General features: G+C 44.2%; 1 protein-coding gene across 2 annotated transcripts in view; it reads right to left on the bottom strand.

The window, feature by feature from the left end:
* The window catches only part of LOC133115317 (inactive rhomboid protein 1-like), a 44,795-nt gene extending 28,878 nt beyond the window's left edge, over positions 1–15,917 (bottom strand). For both annotated transcript variants that reach the window (XM_061225170.1, XM_061225171.1), the window contains exon 1: positions 15,634–15,917. The gene's annotated coding sequence lies outside the window, so the exon portion shown is untranslated. The remainder of the gene's footprint in view (positions 1–15,633) is intronic.
* Positions 15,918–19,539: the final 3,622 nt, after the last annotated feature.

Below are 19,539 nucleotides of genomic sequence, written 5' to 3'. Positions count from 1 at the left end.
TATTATTGATGTCATCTTTACTACTACTACCGTTTTGTTTTATTTGCTTATTCGTTGTGCCATTTTTTCACATCCTTGGCTGGAATAAATGAAACGATACCATATCAGGCCAAGGAAGCCGGTTTGAGTTTGAGTCAGTAAATAAACTAGAATTCAGAGATCGAGCTCACAAGGGACAATCCTGGCAGGCTAAGCCTAAGATCCCCTGCCAGAAGAAATTTGGAAGCCTCTGCCAAGAAGGGCAAATGACCAAATCCCACGGGGAATAAACAGAAGCAGAAGTGCTGTTCACAAGGAGTGATCTGGTAAGATGAACAGCCGGAACAGTGCTAGCACACAGAGAGGGCGGGGCCTGTATACCAACACACATAGAGAGGGCGGGGCCTGTATGCTAGCACACAGAGAGAGGGCGGGGCCTGTATGCTAGCACACAGAGAGGGCGGGGCCTGTATGCTAGCGCACACAGAGAGGGCGGGGCCTGTATGCTAGCGCACACAGAGAGGGCGGGGCCTGAAAGCTAGCACACACAGACAGGGCGGGGCCTGTATGCTAGCGCACACAGAGAGGGCGGGGCCTGTATGCTAGCGCACAGAGAGGGCGGGGCCTGTATGCTAGCACACAGAGAGAGGGCGGGGCCTGTATGCTAGCACACAGAGAGAGGGCGGGGCCTGTATGCTAGCACACACAGAGAGGGCGGGGCCTGTATGCTAGCGCACAGAGAGGGCGGGGCCTGTATGCTAGCACACACAGAGAGGGCGGGGCCTGAAAGCTAGCACACACAGACAGGGCGGGGCCTGTATGCTAGCGCACAGAGAGGGCGGGGCCTGTATGCTAGCACATGGCGGATGGCAAGGGACCACTGTGACAATAGATACTCTATCATTCTTTTCCTGACCAGCGCTATATTACATTACTACAGTAATGTAGTAATGTAATATTATATTACGACAGTATATCACATTTATTTAGCCAACAGGAAGCCAGAGCCACTAACAAAGTTAATTCTCCTGCTTGCTGCAACTGCCAATATTACCACTACTGGCACTAACAGACCAGTAAGTACAGTGCGCAGATTACACTCACAGTGAGGAAATATAGAGGATATCAGACAAAAAGCAGGATAAGACCATCTGGTTACTAAGGAGACCGCAGTGCCTGGATGTAGTCTGAGAGGAATAAAGTTGTGTACAATATGCAGTATGACATGTGGTTATGGCACTCCAGCTGCAGAGGGAGAATGCATGGGATGTTCAGGGCACTGCAGTTGCATCTCTGAGGAAAGCCCTTAGCAAATTACCTCACCGGAAAAATGAATGTTTAAGCAAAGCACTGAAAGAGCCCTGGATAAGAAGCATCCGCTAAGGGGAATAAACTGCCTGACAATGCGCTTTTTAGCAACTAAGACGACCTGCCGTATGGAGAAAGCCCTCATTCTCCAGCCTGTTCAAACCGGCGCTGGGAACAGAGCTGGTGTCTCTCACGAGGAGCTGAGGAAAGGTGCAGTTCAGCACAGGGGGACAAAGGGAACTAACAGGGATTAAGGAGGGACTTTCTCTTTGAACTGCTGCCAAAATAATGCCCCTAGTTCACCATGAAATGCCAAATATTTGGTGACGGTATCTTTATGGATTCAGGTTATATTTTTCTGGTTTCATGTTTCTCCTCTGAGGGCTCGTTATTGATGCAGTTTGTATGCATTCAGAAATGCTACTTATTGATTAGCATAGCTGGAACTACTGCCAAATGTTGTTGCATCTTTATCAAGCGGCCAAAACCGGGCTTCTGCATGGAAGCTCATTCCTGGTCATGCTGAGAGACGGTGCTCACTAGCGCCACTGCGGTTGGCTCCGGTATAGGTCAGTCAGACCCGTTTTCCATGTAAAGTCAATGATACAATTACAAATACAAAGTCAATAAGAAAATGTAATCGCAATCAGTGTTTTTTCTTCATTTAATGCCTCCACATGTGCTGATTTTCTTTAAGTTATTGTGTTAATAGGACAATACAGCAATACTCTGTGGACGAATCTGGGACAGATTACGACTCTCTCTCACACAATTCGTGGAGGAGCCGCTTCAGCTTCCCTACTGTGCTGTCCTTGGCTGCAAATTGTACAACATGGCGGCACCAGTAAACTTGACTTCCCAGGTTTCAAAACTCTTCTCACAAGCCCATGGATAGTCAGTGGGTGACACTTGATCTATATTTTTTCTACAGTCTATGATCTTTACTCACTGGTGTAAGAATGTTTTAGTGAGGTCTGACATCATTGTTCATATTAATCAGGTGAATGTTTCTCCTGTATTGAAAACCATTTGCATAAGGTGATACATTTCCTTTTCCTGGAAATCAACAATGACATCACAAAGGGGGGCCTCCCCTCCACTTTACTGCTGCCAGAGAGCCGATACAGTAATGCTGTGTTCACATGGTAGCAGTGCGCAGGTGACAGCAAACCGGATATTCAATGTTTTTCAATGAATCAGTGACGAAAAGCTCCGCCTCCATCACCTTCTGCCTCCATTTTCTCAGCTTGTGCTGTCATTCCGGAGTGGAGAGACAAACAGGATGTAATTTTTTTAGAAGCAACCTGAAGGATAGGATGAACCCACAAGTGTTTTTGTCGTTCCTCATCCATGGTTGTACAGTACCGAGCACCTTTCCAAAATAATAAAACTACCCACCAGATCACGCCTGCAACATTTATATGACGTTTTTCCACCTTGATTTGTAGCTTATACTGCTGTGCTGTGTATTTTTTATTCTTTTTTTATTTTTTATCAAGCATAGCTATAACTATAGCCCAAATTTACATAAGACTCCAGACTCCTTTGTTCAAGACAGCAGAGGGAAACTTTGAACAAATGCACCATGGGATATCTTTGGGCAGAGGGAGCCTAGTCTCTTGATGAGTCCCTCTCTCTTTGTGAAAACCCAGTCATCCAAGTACATAATCAGTGAGCCTAGGTGTTTTCACTGATGAATTTAATGGAGCATTCTTTGCGGCAACATATCCCCGTCGCTCTTACAGAGCTGGGTGTATCGCGTGTTTACTCTCAGTGGAACAGAGCCGTTGTGCTTCTGCAGGAATGACCAGAAGGAGAGCCCTCCCGAAGCAAGCCAGGTCTCACAATCTGCTCCGCCATCTTCAAACGAACAACAGAAGCAGCTGATGCTGCATCTGAGCTGAGACGCTAAACCTTCAGTGACATCTTAGAGTGGGCGGATCAAACATGGAGATCAAATCTGTCCTGTGCACACGGCTATTGCTAAAGGACTAGCTCAGCCATTCCATAAGCTGAGCTAGCAGAGGCTAGCTCAAACAAACCTCCTGGCATGGTGTGTGCAGGTTTGCAGATGCTAGCTCAGGCTTGCTGTATATTACATACAGGTTAGCACAGGATAGCTCAGATATACTGCACGGTATATAGGAATCGGAAAGGCTAGTTGAGGTTAGGCCTTATTTGCTGTATAGAGTTGGTAATGGCTAGTAGCAGCCATTCTAATCAGGGACGGAGAAGTAGACGTGACAGTGGGGGTGGGTGAGCAGCATGCAGAACGCAGTTGGTTGTGGGAGGTGCAATACCGCACCCAAAGCTGGCGTCCTCCAATGAGAAGCCTCCAATGAGCATTGTGTCCCAGCCTGGAGGACAACCTGCATCCATCGCTATAGCAACAGCAGCACAATGCATCACCCCTCAGGACTTTTGACACCTGCCAATCAAACAGAGGGCTGTCCCTTAAGCAAATGTCTCGCACTTAACAAACACAAGCATACATAAACACACACACACATACATGTTGCCAGCAGCATAATAAGAAACCAGATTAATTTTATATACGTTGTATAATGGCGAATATATTTACGTTCATTCACAATTATTATTATTTTTTTTTTAGGCCTTTTTCAGCTTTATTGGACAGTATATAGTATAGAGAGACAGGAAGAATGGGAGCAAGAGAGAGGGGAAGACATGCGACAAATGTCGGACAGTCGGATTCGAACCGCCGACGTCGCGGCTCGCAATGAGCATGCGGTCAGTACTCTACAGGCTGCGCCACCGAGACACCCAATTCATTCACAATTATAAATGGAAATATTGTGTATGTATTTGTGCTGGTTCTTCTGTCCTTGAGTGCAGTGATCTCAGGGTGCCCGCTCGACAGAAAACAGCTCCAAATGAAATATCATTGAATGTAGTTTTAATCAGGTAACATACATACATACATACAGTCTCAAACCAATGAAAAGGTGTATGAGGTCACATTTCTTTGTCTGAGACACAAGCCTTTTGAATAAGCTGAAGAGGGGGAAAAAGACAAAATATACTTTTGACAGGATAAAAGCATCAGACCTCCCACAACGACTTAATAAAGCATGCAGCATTAAGAAACAAAAGAATAAACATAAGCTCCGATAAAGCTTTACTGTTTCATTCCATTTATTTCCAGAATATGTGGGAAAGAGCACTGGGGCTCCTACAGAAGGCAGCGGTGGTTTATTAAACATGGCCGTAAGTTTAAACAGCAATATAAAAAACGATATAAATATAACAAAGCCGGGTGGCAGGGTGGCTCAGTGTGCAGCACCATTGCCTCACCGCTTTGACAATGCATGCTGGGATGGGCACCAGCTCCCCTCGCGACCCTGACCAGGAATAAGCAGAACAGATAATGGATGGTATATAACAAAGCCAGCATTCAGTAACACAGGCGTCTACTGTACTCCCGAAGAGGAACACAACTCATATGACAGCCAGTTGTTTGACTATTGTCCAAGACGTGCCATACGTCAGAGAGAGAGAGAGAGAGAGAGAGAGATCCTGCCACCCATACATTATTTTACAGCTAACGCTTTCACTGCTAAGCCATCTCAGTGTTCTCTTGTATCTCAGGTGCAATCTGATCGATTCAGTTCACTGACACACTCAGAGGAAGGTCACGGTTAACCTGGGCAGTGCTCATGGGAGTAAGTTGCATGTGAGTGTACAAAACCAGCTCAGGCCTTCCTCCCCAGTCCTTGGCTTTCTGATGCTCTACGAGCTAACCGAACCAAACTGCGAACAGCGGAGAGAAAATGGAAAAAGTCCTGTCTCCCCAGTGATATAGCTTCCTTTCCATGACCTCCTATCATCCTTCTCTTTCACGGTCTCTCTTGCTAAATCTTCCTTCTTTCACTCTAAGATTAACGCAGACACCTCTAACCCTCATAAAACTGTTTTCAACCTTCACCTCTCTTTCCACACCACCTCCACCCCCACCTCCCTCATCCCTCACAGCTGAGAAGGTAGATGGCATCCGCAATTCCTCCTCTCAGGTTGACTCATGCCACCCCACTTTTCATCACCCTCCACTGGCTGCCTATTGCTGCATGCATCCACTTCAAGGCGCTAGTGTTGGAATTTCAGGCGGCTAAGGGGACTGCCCCACTCTACATCCAAACTTAATTGCTCCCTACACCTCAGCAAGACCACTCCAGTCTGCCGGCTCTGGTCACCTTGTGGACCCCTCATTACAAGCACCAGGTGGTCGAGCTGCATGTTCACATCTGTTCTGTTCTGGTTCCTCAGTGGTGGAATGACCTGCCTACCCCTGTTAGAACAGCAGAATCCCTCCCCATATGCCCCTACATTTCAAAAAAACTAAAAGACTTGTACTTATTACAATGACTATTCTTATTGGATATAACCGCTCTACATGCATGTTTTGCTATTCATGTATTTGATGCTTTTCACTTGTTGAAGAACTTATGCACTTGTAAGTCGCTTTGGATTAAAAGCGTAAATATAAATGTAAATGTACAATGTACTACCATTCAAAGGTTTGGAGTCACTGAGAAATGTTTATGCTTTTGAAAGAAATTGATACTATTCACCAATGAAGCATTAAGTTGATCAAAAAATACAGCCAATACATTCATAATATAGCAAATTATTATTTATCTTTGAAATAAGAATTCGATTTAATGCTACCGTGAATAAAAGTACCAATTTCTTTCAAAAACATAAAAATGTCTCAGTGATTCCAAACCTTAAGAGTAGATAGTGTAGGTGTACAAGCTGGGTGAGACCTCCTCCTTGGGCCCCTCCTCCCATAACATAACTATAGCGACTTATTTATGTATTCAGAGCAACAAGAGCAGTGAGCGCGGTCATAAGCTCAATATCAAATGTCATTCACTAGAATACCGGAGTAGTCACTTCAACATCCCGAAAAATGAATGCGGTCACAGGATAAGATTTTTCAATCCTCAATTAAAACCCCAAACAATCTGATCCAGGGTCAGTTTGTTTAAAGGATACATTTATATAATATGTAGACATTAATGTTTTCAGGGTGGTTGGCAAAAAAAAAACTCAAGCACCTACATTTTCGTGATTTGTTTACAAATAAACGTAATGCTTTTCAGGGATTTTTAAGGAATGCGGAACCATGTCACTCATCTACTGTGTGAGGTGGTAACCTCAAGCGGTGACACTACCATCTTTGCACCACTAGGGGAGCTCTAACCAGGCAGCCAGAGCACTTCCTGTTCCCACTTCCTGCTCCAGGAGGACGAAGTCCGGCTTGGGTTTCCCATACGAGTCCCAGCACAGAGCAGGTCTGGAGGCCATGTAGTCTGGGTGTCCGGTGCCAAAGATAGTATGTGAGAGCCTGGCTGGCCTATTTAAATCCCCTCTCTCATGCCCACTGCCCCAGGCCTGCAGAGATGCAGTGACCAGGCTGGCCAGCTGGCTCAGGGCAGGGACCACAATAACAGCCCACACTCCCCACCGCTGAAGACACAGCACTGGGACGCAGAGAGCGCTCACACTGCCCCAGAGAATGGACATTTGCAGACATTAAAGCCTACAAACTAAAGCAGGGGTCTGCAACATGGGTTCTGGAGAGCTTCAGGGTCTGCAAGTTTTTGTTACATCATTAAAATCAGAAACCTGATCAGACTGAGCAAAGTGTATTTTCTCATATGGGTTACCGTTTTTAGTTTACTCAGAATGAAGATTAGTCCTCCTTAACATTCCAGGGCTGAAGAGACTCCTCACAAGTCCTGACTGTTACACACACAAACACACAAATGCACACACACACACACACACACACACACACATTCCCCTCATTGTCCGCCTACAGACCCACAGATCATCAAGGATCACAAAATCTTGATTCATTTTTTGTTTTTTCCTTCAAAGACCAAGTCCAAAAGTCATGAACCAAAATCACATTAAAAAGACCTTTTAATCCCTGTCTAATCCCAAATTTGAAGGCTGAGTTTCCTTTTATTGCAGTTTATGGCCTAGACACAGCCGTAATAATACAGTAGTGGTAAAGAGAGGGTTGCCAAGCAGGGGAAGAGGCTTGGAGTTGTGTGTAAGCCAGTTGCCAGGAAGAAGGTGTGGGACTCACACAACCAAGCCACAAACAGGAAACATAAAGTGTCTGCTTCTTACTCCGCACATCCAGCGGGTGAGGCAGGAGGAAGTAAGGTTTTTCAGAACATTTGTTAACGCCGCAACAACCACAGAAAAACGAAGAAGTGGAAAAGAATGCGTCGGGGTGGGAGGTTTCAGAACTGAATCTGAAAACAGAAAGGACTGCATAGTTCACTTCCGCCCAGGAAAGGCAAGTGGCCTCTTAATGTCACACCCAGAATAACCACAATACATGGTTTCACTTGAGTAAGATTCAGCCTTTATGACCAGACCCGGCACAGACGCACAATACGGTTTCACTGGAACTTGGAGGGAGGCTGGGTGTGTAGTAAAATGGAGGGAAACTGGGCTTGTAACCTGAAAGTCCCTGGCCTTGTACCCTTGAGCTGGGTACTTCACCTGAATTACTTCACAATATATCCAGCGGTGTAAAGCAAATACTATGTAAGAAATACAAAAGCTGTGTAAAGCCCTATTCGGATGGGATTAGTTCCCGAACGACGTCTGAGACATAATTACTACAAAGGGAAATCTCTTTTCATGTACCGATTTGGATGGGATTGGAATTCTTGTAATTTCTCCCCAAGAGCATCACGCGCGGTGAAGTGATGGCTCTTGTATAAAGATGACTGTCCTAGCAGGCATTATTTATGGTACTCATGCCAGTTAAGTTTTAAATTGTTCAAAAACATCTATCAAACCGCCGGAGCAGTTTGTATCACTAATAAAATGATCCTAATGTACCTGACAGAGGTCAAAACATACGTACGAGAAGAAACGTAGGCAACTCACAGGTTTCAAATCAAGGCTTGAATGTGGATGAGATTACATTTACCAGAGTACCACTGATTAAAATGAAAAACGAACTGATAATTTCCTTAATTTCCACCGAGGTATGGCATGAAGAACACAGACATGTTGTCTTCAGACGATTCATATCACTGTACGTCCGTGATACACAACATCACCCAACCTCCCCTGGAGAAGCCAGTCCCCTCCGAGTAGGGCTGAAGTCACTCTGGATAAGAGCTTCTGCTCAATGCCTGTGTAATGTAACTGGCTACTGTCTACACTCCGAATAGACACAGCTTAGTCTTTAACTGGAACTGTGTCAGCCTTATTTTCCGGACCCTGAATAAACTGAGCATCTGCTGCCCTAAAGACCTCGGTTATCCACCAGAGACAAGCCCAAGGAGAAACGGCCAACTCTCTCACGGTGAAGAAGGAGAGATTTTCCCTTTTCTGGTTGGGCTCATGTTGATTTTGAGTTGTACTGAATATAGACACTGCACGAATGCAAACGGACATACTGAAACACAATAATCCATCGATGCGTTTCGATCCTGCGCTTTTATAAACTACAAACTAACAACTGTCCCTGGGTGGGCTGTCAAGGGATCTATAGAAACTGTAAAAGAAATTAGAGCGTGTCGGTGTACTGCCTCAAGCTGTACTTCCGTGAGCGGGAACCTCCGTGACATCATCCTCCGCGCTGCAGGTGACACAGATGAAGCCACACCAGGGCAGTGTTGCTACGCAACCAGAAGGACAGACCGGTATAGACTCTGTATACCACCTATGTTACCAAGGTATAAACTAAATGATCAAAGATTCATAGTAATTATTTTTACCTCTATACCACACTTCTTATTAATAAGCTACTGCATCTGCTTTCTGAATATTAAAGGTGCTAGAATCTCTCCTACAGTAAGGGAGCACAGTGCACATAGAATGGTGTATAGAGTTGACTATCTGGTTACTGCAGGAAAACAGTGGCTATGCAGGCCACATGCTGACCACATGCTGACAGTGTGCAGTTCCTGCTGTCTTTCCGGGCTGCCAAGGCAGAGTTCCGTACAGAACGTTCCCTAAACAGCAGGGGCCACGGAGAACGCAAGGATTCCAACGCCGCCAGCTCATTCCAGGAAGTAGCGTTTTCATTTTTAGGTTTTGTCCCAGGGACACACGCTCATATCTTCAGCCTCCGTCTAGAAAGTAGCTGAGCGTTCACGCAAATGTTTGCACACGGGAGGCTAAACCGGGTCTAGATTTAGAGCCGCCAAAGTTTCCGCCACACAAGCACACACACACACACACACAAAACTCAATTCCACTTTAAGAAAACACGCAATAATGGACCTCTAAATAATTCCTGAAGCGCATCCCTGAAATCCTGCTCCACTTGCTCCAGGGTTTCACGGGCAAACATACTTTAAGAAGAGACCCAACCGAGAGACCGGCGAAACCCAGCAACAATGGATGGGACAGCGGAGCCAAGTTCAATGTCATTAAAAGAGGTGAGAGAAGAGCAGCTCGTGTTTCTACTGTACGTTCACCACCGACGACCAAAATAGGCCGTCCGCCCAGGCCTGGCAGGGGCAGCTGAGTTACACGGCCATGAGGAGGGTAGTAAATACCAGCGGGGGGAGAGCACAGCGGCCCTGCAGGCCCTGTGATTTCTCACAGAGAGGGAAGGAGCGAGAGAGAAAAGGTGGGCAAGCAAGAGAGACATAGAGAAAGGGAATGGGGGAGGGAGAGAGTGGAACACAAAGAGACTGTCTGTAGGTTTTGCTTTGTTTATTTATTAGTTTATTTGCTCATTTATTCGTATTTTTAATTGTACATTTTATTCCAATGCACTGCATTAACCATATGCCGTATGTGTTATGTGTTAATTGTTTCACTGTGAATTGCTTTGGCAATATGGTTTCCTACAGTCATGCCAATAGTATGACTGAATTGAAGTGAGTGAGAGCGAGAGAGAGAGGGAGGGGGAGGGGGAGGATAATTAGAGGGATATCTAATGAAGGAGGGGCCTTGCTCTCAGGCTCGGGTACAAGTCTCTCAGTAAAAAGAAAAATAACCCAGTGTGCGGTTACAGTGTTGGCCAGACAGACAGACAGACATGCCGCGCCATGACTCACTCCTCTCCCCCAGCACCGAACCCCTCCCACGCCCCCCACTACGCCAACAAACTACTGCAGCATAAGTCTGTCCTCCACCTGTCAGGCTGTCACCTCCACTGTGAAGCACACATTGGGCTCTGCCTCCTCTCTCTATCCTCATCCTACCAGTGCGCTCGCTAGCATTCTGTCCCCCCACACACACTCTCTCTGACTTTACCTTTACCTCTGTGTGCATGTGTGTACGTGTATGTGTGTGTGGTAGTGTGTGTGTGTGTGTGTGCACACTGGATGGGACTTTGGCTACAAGGGTAGTTTGCCAGCCCCCCTACAGCGAATCATTCTGTATGGCATACAATTCTTAAAAATCCAGTGATTGATGAGGAAATCTACATCTTCACAGTAAAAGCGCGCCTCCAAGTGTTACCAACCAAACTCAATTTATCCATCCGGTGTCCTAATTGCCATGACCCTTACTGTTTACATCATGGACATCAACAGGTTGTCGAATCAATGTCTCATATATTAAACAGATCTGCTATTAAGGGCTATTCACAGTCAGACATGACATAATTGTTAATACTACAACTGAAGATGTATCATCCATTCTCCATCCATCTGCTGTCACATATGAACTACTGTGAAACCACAAATGTTTCAGAGCAATAATAACCGCCATCAATTTTCTAATGTGGGCTAACTGCAAACAAACATGACCTCACTGTGATTGATGAGGACCACAGTGAGTTTTTCCCACAAGTTCCTAGAAGAAGGCTGTGCCTTTGATACAAGCTTATCAAGTGTATCTTACTAAACAATTAAAGTATCAGCCATTACTACAAGCTATAACAGAACTAGGGTATAAGTGTCAGCTCCCAGTCTTCATATCTGTAAGCCTTGGCCATGTCTACAGGCTAGTGGTCAGAGGTCTAAGGATAAGGACTGGCTAAATGAAGACTGCCAAAATATTTCTGCTTCCTCCATTATAGGCAGTCGCTGTATATGGAGAAGAGGTTTCATGTAGTCCTCCCTCCTGATTTCCCCCGTCCCCCTTTCTGATATCCCCCTCCAAAAAATAAAATAAAAATAAAAATAGAAATTGCACTTATGATGACTGTATGTTTAGAACAACACTTCATGTGTATTTTACTAGTGATAGATGTGATGCTTTAACTTGTGGAAGAACCTATGCACTTGTAAGTCGCTTTGGAGTAAAAGCGTCTGCCAAATGACTCAAATGTAAAAATGAAAATGTAAATGTACCTATACTGTTTCCTGCTGGTGCAACTGAGAGGCAAATGTTCATCCTGCACTTTGTTTGCTATATGCCTGCTGGTATGTTTTCTGCTATTTAAGCGAAGGACATCAGACATAACTGAAATATATTTGGGTGCTTATACTTCATTTTATAAATGTGGACCTCAATCAAGAATTAAAACATGTGTGTGTGTGTGTGTGTGTGTGTGTGTGTGTCTGTACAATATCATTCTCGACTCATCACCAAGAACACCCAGGGATGGTCATCAGGATCACATGACCCAGGCGGTTTTATCCACTCCAATTACATCACCCGCACAGCTATCCCACCATGCCATAACATTTCAGAGGATGAACTGAGCAATGATACAAAGCCATGCTTTAGCTGTCACAGTTCCAGTGGACTCCACAGGACTGAAGGATCGCAACTGTTACAATTTCCTTTAGAGTTTCCACTGACTTAATCACATCAGTAGTACAACATGAAAGATGTTCATACAACCCACATCTAATCAGCTATTGTACGACGATACATTTGGACTAAACACTACTTTTGGCTGTAACTGAGAGGACCAACTATACTGTAGATATGGTTGTGCTTCACACTATGGACTTTACAGACCAATGCACTCTAAATAACAGGTAGGAAAAATTTGTAAAATGGTACAAATAATTGTCGCTGGGGCGATACCCTGTAGGTGTGTAGGGCATTTTACATAAGTGTGCCTCTCTGCAGACCCCCAAAAGGAAACAGACTGTGTTGACCATGTCGACACAGGGTCAGCAAGGTTTGATGAAAACCGCTTGGCACCTCCCCCTCTCAGAACCTCCACCTCACGCTCACGACTACTGTCTGTTCTGGCTCCACGGTGGTGGAACGAACTCCCCGTTGAGGTCAGAACTATAGAATCCCTCCCCACCTTCAAGCGCAAGCTGAAGACACACCTCTTCAAACAGCACCTCTCCCCATCCCTCCCTACCTCCCTGTGAACCTTAATTGTTGTCTCTGTGACTTGTGTATCAGTATTTTAGTTGGCTAGGTAAGCAGTGTTTGGATAGTTAACTTTGGTGACTTTTGCTCTGTTTGTTTGTTTGTTCAAAAAAAAAAAAAAAAAAAAAAAAAAAAATGGCCCTTGTCCTTATCTTTGTTGTACAGGTAGCAGTTGAAATTGTACTTACCTCTAGGGTCTTTCAGCGAACTTATCCCTGGTTATGGGTATGCACTTTGTTGTACGTCGCTCTGGATAAGAGCGTCTGCCAAATGCCAATAATGTAATGTAATGTAAAAAACACAGTGCATGTCAATACAGAACTATTGCTCCCATCATTGTGCTGCCTCTGCGCAATTCTGCCACCTCAGTGGAATGGTCCCAGAACTGATGAGTTGAAATAGCACTGTATAAACCATGGGTTTTCCACATAAGGTGTCTTTAGATAGCTAATGATGTGGGAAATAGTTTGGTGTCATTGGTGGTGTAGTACGCTGGTTGCTGAATAAAGATCTTGAAACAGCATTTGGAAATAATCCACAGGTAATGTAAGTTACCTATGAATCAGCATCCAGCTGTGTTACAAAGGTTAACCAGGTTAACCAGGTTAGGCATACAGAGATAACATCAGCAGGACCATTGTTGTTACCGCCGTCTTGTGACTCTCTATTTGATGATTTGTTGTTTTCCTGTAAACCCTGGGTATATAGAGGGGAACGTGGAATGGTTTGGGGAGACTCGCTAATACGACCTCCTGCACATCATTTGCGTATAGCCATTCATATTAAATCGTGTCATTCTTGTAACACATTGTCATTCTATTTCTGCAATGCACATAGTTTAATAAATTGTATTAATTTGAATCTGCATCCTCTTGACTACTACACACTTAAGAGTCCTAGCAGACATAGACAACCTAGGATACCTGCACCCGGTAGTCACTCGCCTATACACCAGTGCCGTCACCAGATACATAAGTGCATCATTGTAGGCTATACAGGCCACTGGCACATCCGCGTCTACATAGATAGATAGCGATCGTATAGAGCCACACTATTGGCGGACATTTGCAGTTCCTTTTGTTGAACTGTTAGAGCAGAGGAGAAGTTGATCTTTGAGTCAGATAAATAAGAACAAACTAAATTAACCCTGTTCCAGTAGCATTGGTCAGACTACACGTTCCCTTCCCCTCTCAGATACTTCCGCCTTTGGGTGTATTTTGGGGGTTCTTACAGGTGCATTAAATTGTACCCCTAGCCAGCAACATTTCACTAATTTGTACCTTTTTTTGCTTGGAAAATGTACTCATTTGTACCCAAGACAACATTACTACACTTTCAGGGTACATTTGGGAAATTTGATCCTTGAAGAACAAAAATGTACCTCCACTGTCACTTTATTTCAGAGAGTGTGGGTGGCTACTGCAGTGACTACAGTGACTACATACATGACCCATTCTCCTGTGGTCAACAAGGCGTTTGTTTGCTTTTCACACCATCCTCTGGAAACTCTGGAGACTGTTGTGTGTGAAAATCCCAGGAGATCAGCAGTTTCAGAGATACTCAAACCACCCTGTCTGGCAGTAACAATCATTCCACGGTCAAAGTCACTTAGATAAAATGTTATCCCAATTCCGTCATTAGGCCTGAAAAGCTGAGCGGAACCTCTTGGCAATGCCTGCATTCATTTATGCGTGTATATCTGGTGGATTCTGGTCGTCGCACTGAAAGAGAATAAGCGACTGGGCATGGGTTAACATCAAGCTTCAATTGCAACACTAACGGTTTTTGTTCCTGACCAGAAACACTTAAGTAGACTATAGCTAACTTTTCTATTCTCGGAACACAGCAATTACTTTTGTACAATAGCACTGCATTGGTAAATACCAATAGCAATCCTATAATTTTTCATTTAGGGTACCTCTGCAAAGACTTCCCCGCGACGAACAGAATATACAAGTTACCGGCTATATTTGGAGCTTTCCCCTGGGGCAGCAATGTTAAATAACACGTCGTGAGTGACGGCTGATAAATCCACAGGGTCATTTCAACCGATATCAGCAGTTCGAAGAAGGCGCTTCAGTATGTAGCCTTCATTGTCACCACAAATTATTAGCACATGACATATGTAGTTCTATGCATATACAGTAGCTCGGCTAAAACGACTACACATTTGTCCCCTTCCGCCCCTTCTGGGCGTTAAATACGTTTCGCCGCGTTGTCTTATGAATAGTTTTAGCAACGTAAAACTTAATACGTTAAATAAGCAGAGTATAGGCCACAACTTCGGATATATAACGCCCTGAAGGAAACAGCAAACCATCAGCTATGCACACAATTCACATTTTGCACCGGCATAATGAGTTTTCCAATGTTCCGTTCATCAACAGAAGACATGTTTTTCAGTACGACCCATGACTTGCAAATAGAACAGGAATATGAATACGCACGCATTCCCGGCACATCCCGGTACCACGAAGTCCCATAAAACAGACACATTGTTGCTGTCGTAAAGTAGGCTATAGCTGCACCTAGCTATTTACAATTAAGGTCGTTACGTCATACACCTTCTACCAGACGGATCCGTCGATCGGTGTACATAGTCTACTCATTTACCATTATTCAAGCGTTATTCACCTTTAAGATATTTAAGATATGAGCTGAAATGACAGAAATTGGACTTTATTCACAGCCATATATGCTAACATATAAAAGGAAACAATGTGACTCACATTTTATTTTGCCCCCTGTAATGGTCGTGAGGCTACAAAGTTGACAAACATGTCAAACGAACTGTTCAGCACTGGATTAAATACAGCTGGAACACAGTCATAATTATTTTATCTTTATTATCTTCGCCTACGTTAAATTACAACAATGGAGGAATAAATTAATATTGGATTGCACGCCTCTAAAAGCCAATATACAGCTATAGCCTATTAAACCAAATCTGTACTTTGATACCGGTCTATTTTGATATTAGCTGCAGCATTCAGACTAATGCTCAAAAATAAAAACCATAGGCTACTTGAAACAGTAGACAGAGTAACTTACCCTTCAATCAAATTGTAGCCTACTGTTCAACGGCTGATTGTGAACGCAAGCCGGTTCACTAATGGTTTGAGGTCCCGTCCGTTCAAAAATATCGTGCTGTCATTTCATAAATAACGTGCAAAATAAAAAATAAAAATGTCAGTCGGCTCTAGCAATGCAAACTCAGAATTCAGATGTTCTGATTAGTTTCGCAAATGCCAAAAATTCTCACAAAAATCTCACGGGCTCTCGTTATTCCACCCAGTATAATCTTCGCGCATTCCGCTACACCGGTCTGCGCTCAACCCCGGCGTGTTTCTCTTTGCCTGTAGTCAGTTCTACGGATTGTGAATTCCGCCTACAACCACAGTAGAATCATAACTGGTTGGTGAATTAGAATGTCTGACAGTTGCTGTAGCCAATTGATGCAGCTGATGAGTTGCAGTGACATACGGAACAGCCCAAGCTACGGGCGTGACTCATCGAGTGCACTTGTAAGAAATAGTTAAGGACGTGGGAATGAGATTCTTTCCCCGAAAAACAGAAATCAGCGCATTAAAAAACTGTGACTCATGGAACCACGCTAGGAGAGCGAGCGGAAGAATTGCCTATGGGATTCCAAAGTTAATTAATTCCATATACGTGATCCACAAAGCTTAACCCCAATATATTAATGAGTGGGGTGCCTTATTCATTTTAAATCATTTTCCTTATGTATTTGATTACATATTATACATTCGGGAGTACCACGTTCATTGTTAACTGGATGTCTTACAGTTGTCAATGCTGTGGGAATGAGACATTAATTTAAATTGAATTTTAAAGACATGCAGGTTTATGTCAGTTTTGCGATCTAATTGGCTTACATTCAGCTTCTTTTACATTCCATTATATTATATTATTGGAAATTTCAGGCGCTCTTATCCAGAGCGACGTACAGTTGATTAGACTAAGCAGGAGACAATCCCCCCCTGGAGCAATGCAGGGTTAAGGGCCCAACGGCTGTGCAGATCTTATTGTGACCACACCGGAATTAGAGCCACCGACCTTGCGTGTCCCAGTCATTTACCTTAACCACTACGCTACAGGCCTCTTCTTCTATTCAGCCACAAACAACAGGGCCTCCAAACCAAAGGAACAGCACTGAATCGTTTCACATCTTGTTTGAAACATGCACCCATGGGTGTAGTTAATCTCCATCCCACCTTAGTTGAATTGGGGGTGAGCAGGAAGGTTGCAGTGGGAATGAGACGTGTCGAGACAGTTATTAAAATAAATACACCTACAGCTAAGGCAGCTTGCACTCAAGCAACCTCCAAAATCTAGACAAAGCCAACAGCCTTCTCGTCATTGAGACTTATTTAAAGCAAAGAACAAATAATCAACAAAAGAGTACAGTACAGTACAGTATATACACTGAATGAGTAATTTATTAGGTATTTATTAGACTTATTGGTCTTCTGTTGCTGTAGCCTATCAACTTAAAGGTTTGATATGTCATGTGTACAGAGATGCTCTTCTGCATACCACTGCTGTAATGCATGGTTATTTGCATTACTGTCAGCTTCCTGTCAGCTTCAACCAGTCTGGTCCTTCTCCTCTGACCTCCCTGATAAACAACACATGTCTGCACGCAGAACTGCTGCTCACTGGATGTTTTTTGTTTTATTTCTTTTTTTTTTCCAGGAGATCAGCAGTTTCTGAGATCAAAATCACATTTCTTCCCCATTCTGACATTTGGTCTGAAAAACAGCTGAACCTCTTGACCACGTCTGCATGCTTTTATGAATTTAGTTGGTGCCACATGATTGGCTGATTAAGTATTTGCATTAACAAGCTGGTGTACTGGTCTACCTAATAAATTGCTTACTGAGTGTCTATTCACTGAATATGTATCCCTTATTATAAACCCATTCACTTTGCTAAGTAATTTATGAGTATCTTGATATCTTACTAAAGCCAACTAAACTAAACCACAAGTGGTAACTAAAAATAATACCCTGGAATTTAAAGATGTGTGATCAAATGTGTGTGTCTGTTTGTGATTTCTCATTTTCCATCTCAAATGAGTCTGAACATAATTCTGATGTCAGTCGTAAAAACATATTACACAGTTTTGTTGTTCCAAGGACCATCACAATGATTCAGGTATGAAATGGCAGGGACTGGTGTGTGTGTGTGTGTGTGTGTGTGTGTACTTATTTGCAATTTCACATATTAATTTATTAAGAGTAGTAGCATTATACTTTTAATACTACTAATAATAAGAATAAAAATAAGAATAATCATCATCATTAACATAATAGTTATTGAATGGGTTATGAGGTGTGAATAGTGCAGAGTTGATGCCCTTTGTGTATACTGTGCCACTGGCTCTTTGACTGCATGCTCTTGGATGAGTTACATGGTGTGAGCATGTTGGGAGTTGGAGGGAAAAGAGGTCAGGGGGTCAGGGGGTCATGCGCATGTCACTGACACCAACGGGGCACTGCCACCCCAGGTGCATCCTCAGACCCCGACTCACTATGACCTTTGACCTCTGAACTTGGTTTGGCCTGGGTTCCACCCATTGCCAGGGGTCAGAGCTTAATCCTATACTGTCCATTACCACTGTGTACCACACTGAGCAACACACTTAGTCACGCTCATATGAGCATGTCATTTGTGGGTCATCTCTGCTAAATATATAAAATAAGCAGTAAACCTGTGAATGGACATGTGGTCTCAACTACCAGATAGCTAATGAATTTATCACATTATAGTTATAGTTCATCTCTTTATAGTTGTACTGTCATATCATTATTTTCATAGAGCCTTAAATAAAAATTGCGTGTTGGGCTTCTCTCTCAGCACAGGGACAGAATGGGTAACAGGTCCACTAATGCTAATGTGAGCCCTTTGCTACATTCATTAAATGAAGTGGGTTCTCAAATTTTCACTATGAGGAATTGTGCCAGGGGTGGTGTACTCAACAAAATTGAAAAAACTAAATCCCTTCCTAAAGGGAATTTTCGCCTAAATGAAGCCTGAAATGTTGCAATGAGTAATAGCCTTAAGATTTACCCAAAAGCACATGAGGAGGAAGTATGAATCATCTTTACAAGGGCCAAAGGCCTGGTGTCAGCTCTGCTAAATGTTTCACTTTCCACAGGTCTGTTATATTTATAGAGTGCCTTTCGAAGCTTTAATTTGAATTAAAAGCCTAAAGCACTAATTCAGCAAAGCGTTTTGTTGGAGAAACCAATAATGAATTGATCAACATTTATTGTAAGGACCAGTAAACTTAAGCTAAATATGAAGTAACCTGCCATGGCTGGGTGTCTTCTGAAGCCTCAAACTTCAAATGATGGCTGTTGTTGTGAGAGAGGACACTATCCCCTCCACACACATCCCACACACTCACACACACTCACCCCCACACAGACACACACAAACTCACTCCCCTACTGCCCCCCCCCTACACACACACACACAGACTCACCCCCACACACAAACACACCCCCACTGCCCCCCCTCCACACACACACTCACCCCCACTGCCCCCCCCCCACACACACACACACACACACACACTCACCCCCACTGCCTCCCCTCTACACACACACACTCACCCCCACTGCCCCCCCTCCACACACACACACACACACACACTCACCCCCACTGCCTCCCCTCTACACACACACACACTCACCCCCACTGCCTCCCCTCTACACACACACACTCACCCCCACTGCCCCCCCTCTACACACACACACACTCACCCCCACTGCCTCCCCTCTACACACACACACTCACCCCCACTGCCCCCCCTCCACACACACACACACTCACCCCCACTGCCCCCCTCCACACAGACACCCCCCCAATGCTCCACACACACTCACACCCACTATCCCCACACACACTCACACACCCCCCCCCCCCCCC

This window comes from Conger conger, chromosome 16, assembly GCF_963514075.1.
Source record: "Conger conger chromosome 16, fConCon1.1, whole genome shotgun sequence".
Lineage (NCBI taxonomy): Eukaryota > Metazoa > Chordata > Actinopteri > Anguilliformes > Congridae > Conger > Conger conger.
Note: the sequence above shows the minus strand (reverse complement) of the source record. Positions and strands in the feature narration are given on the sequence as shown.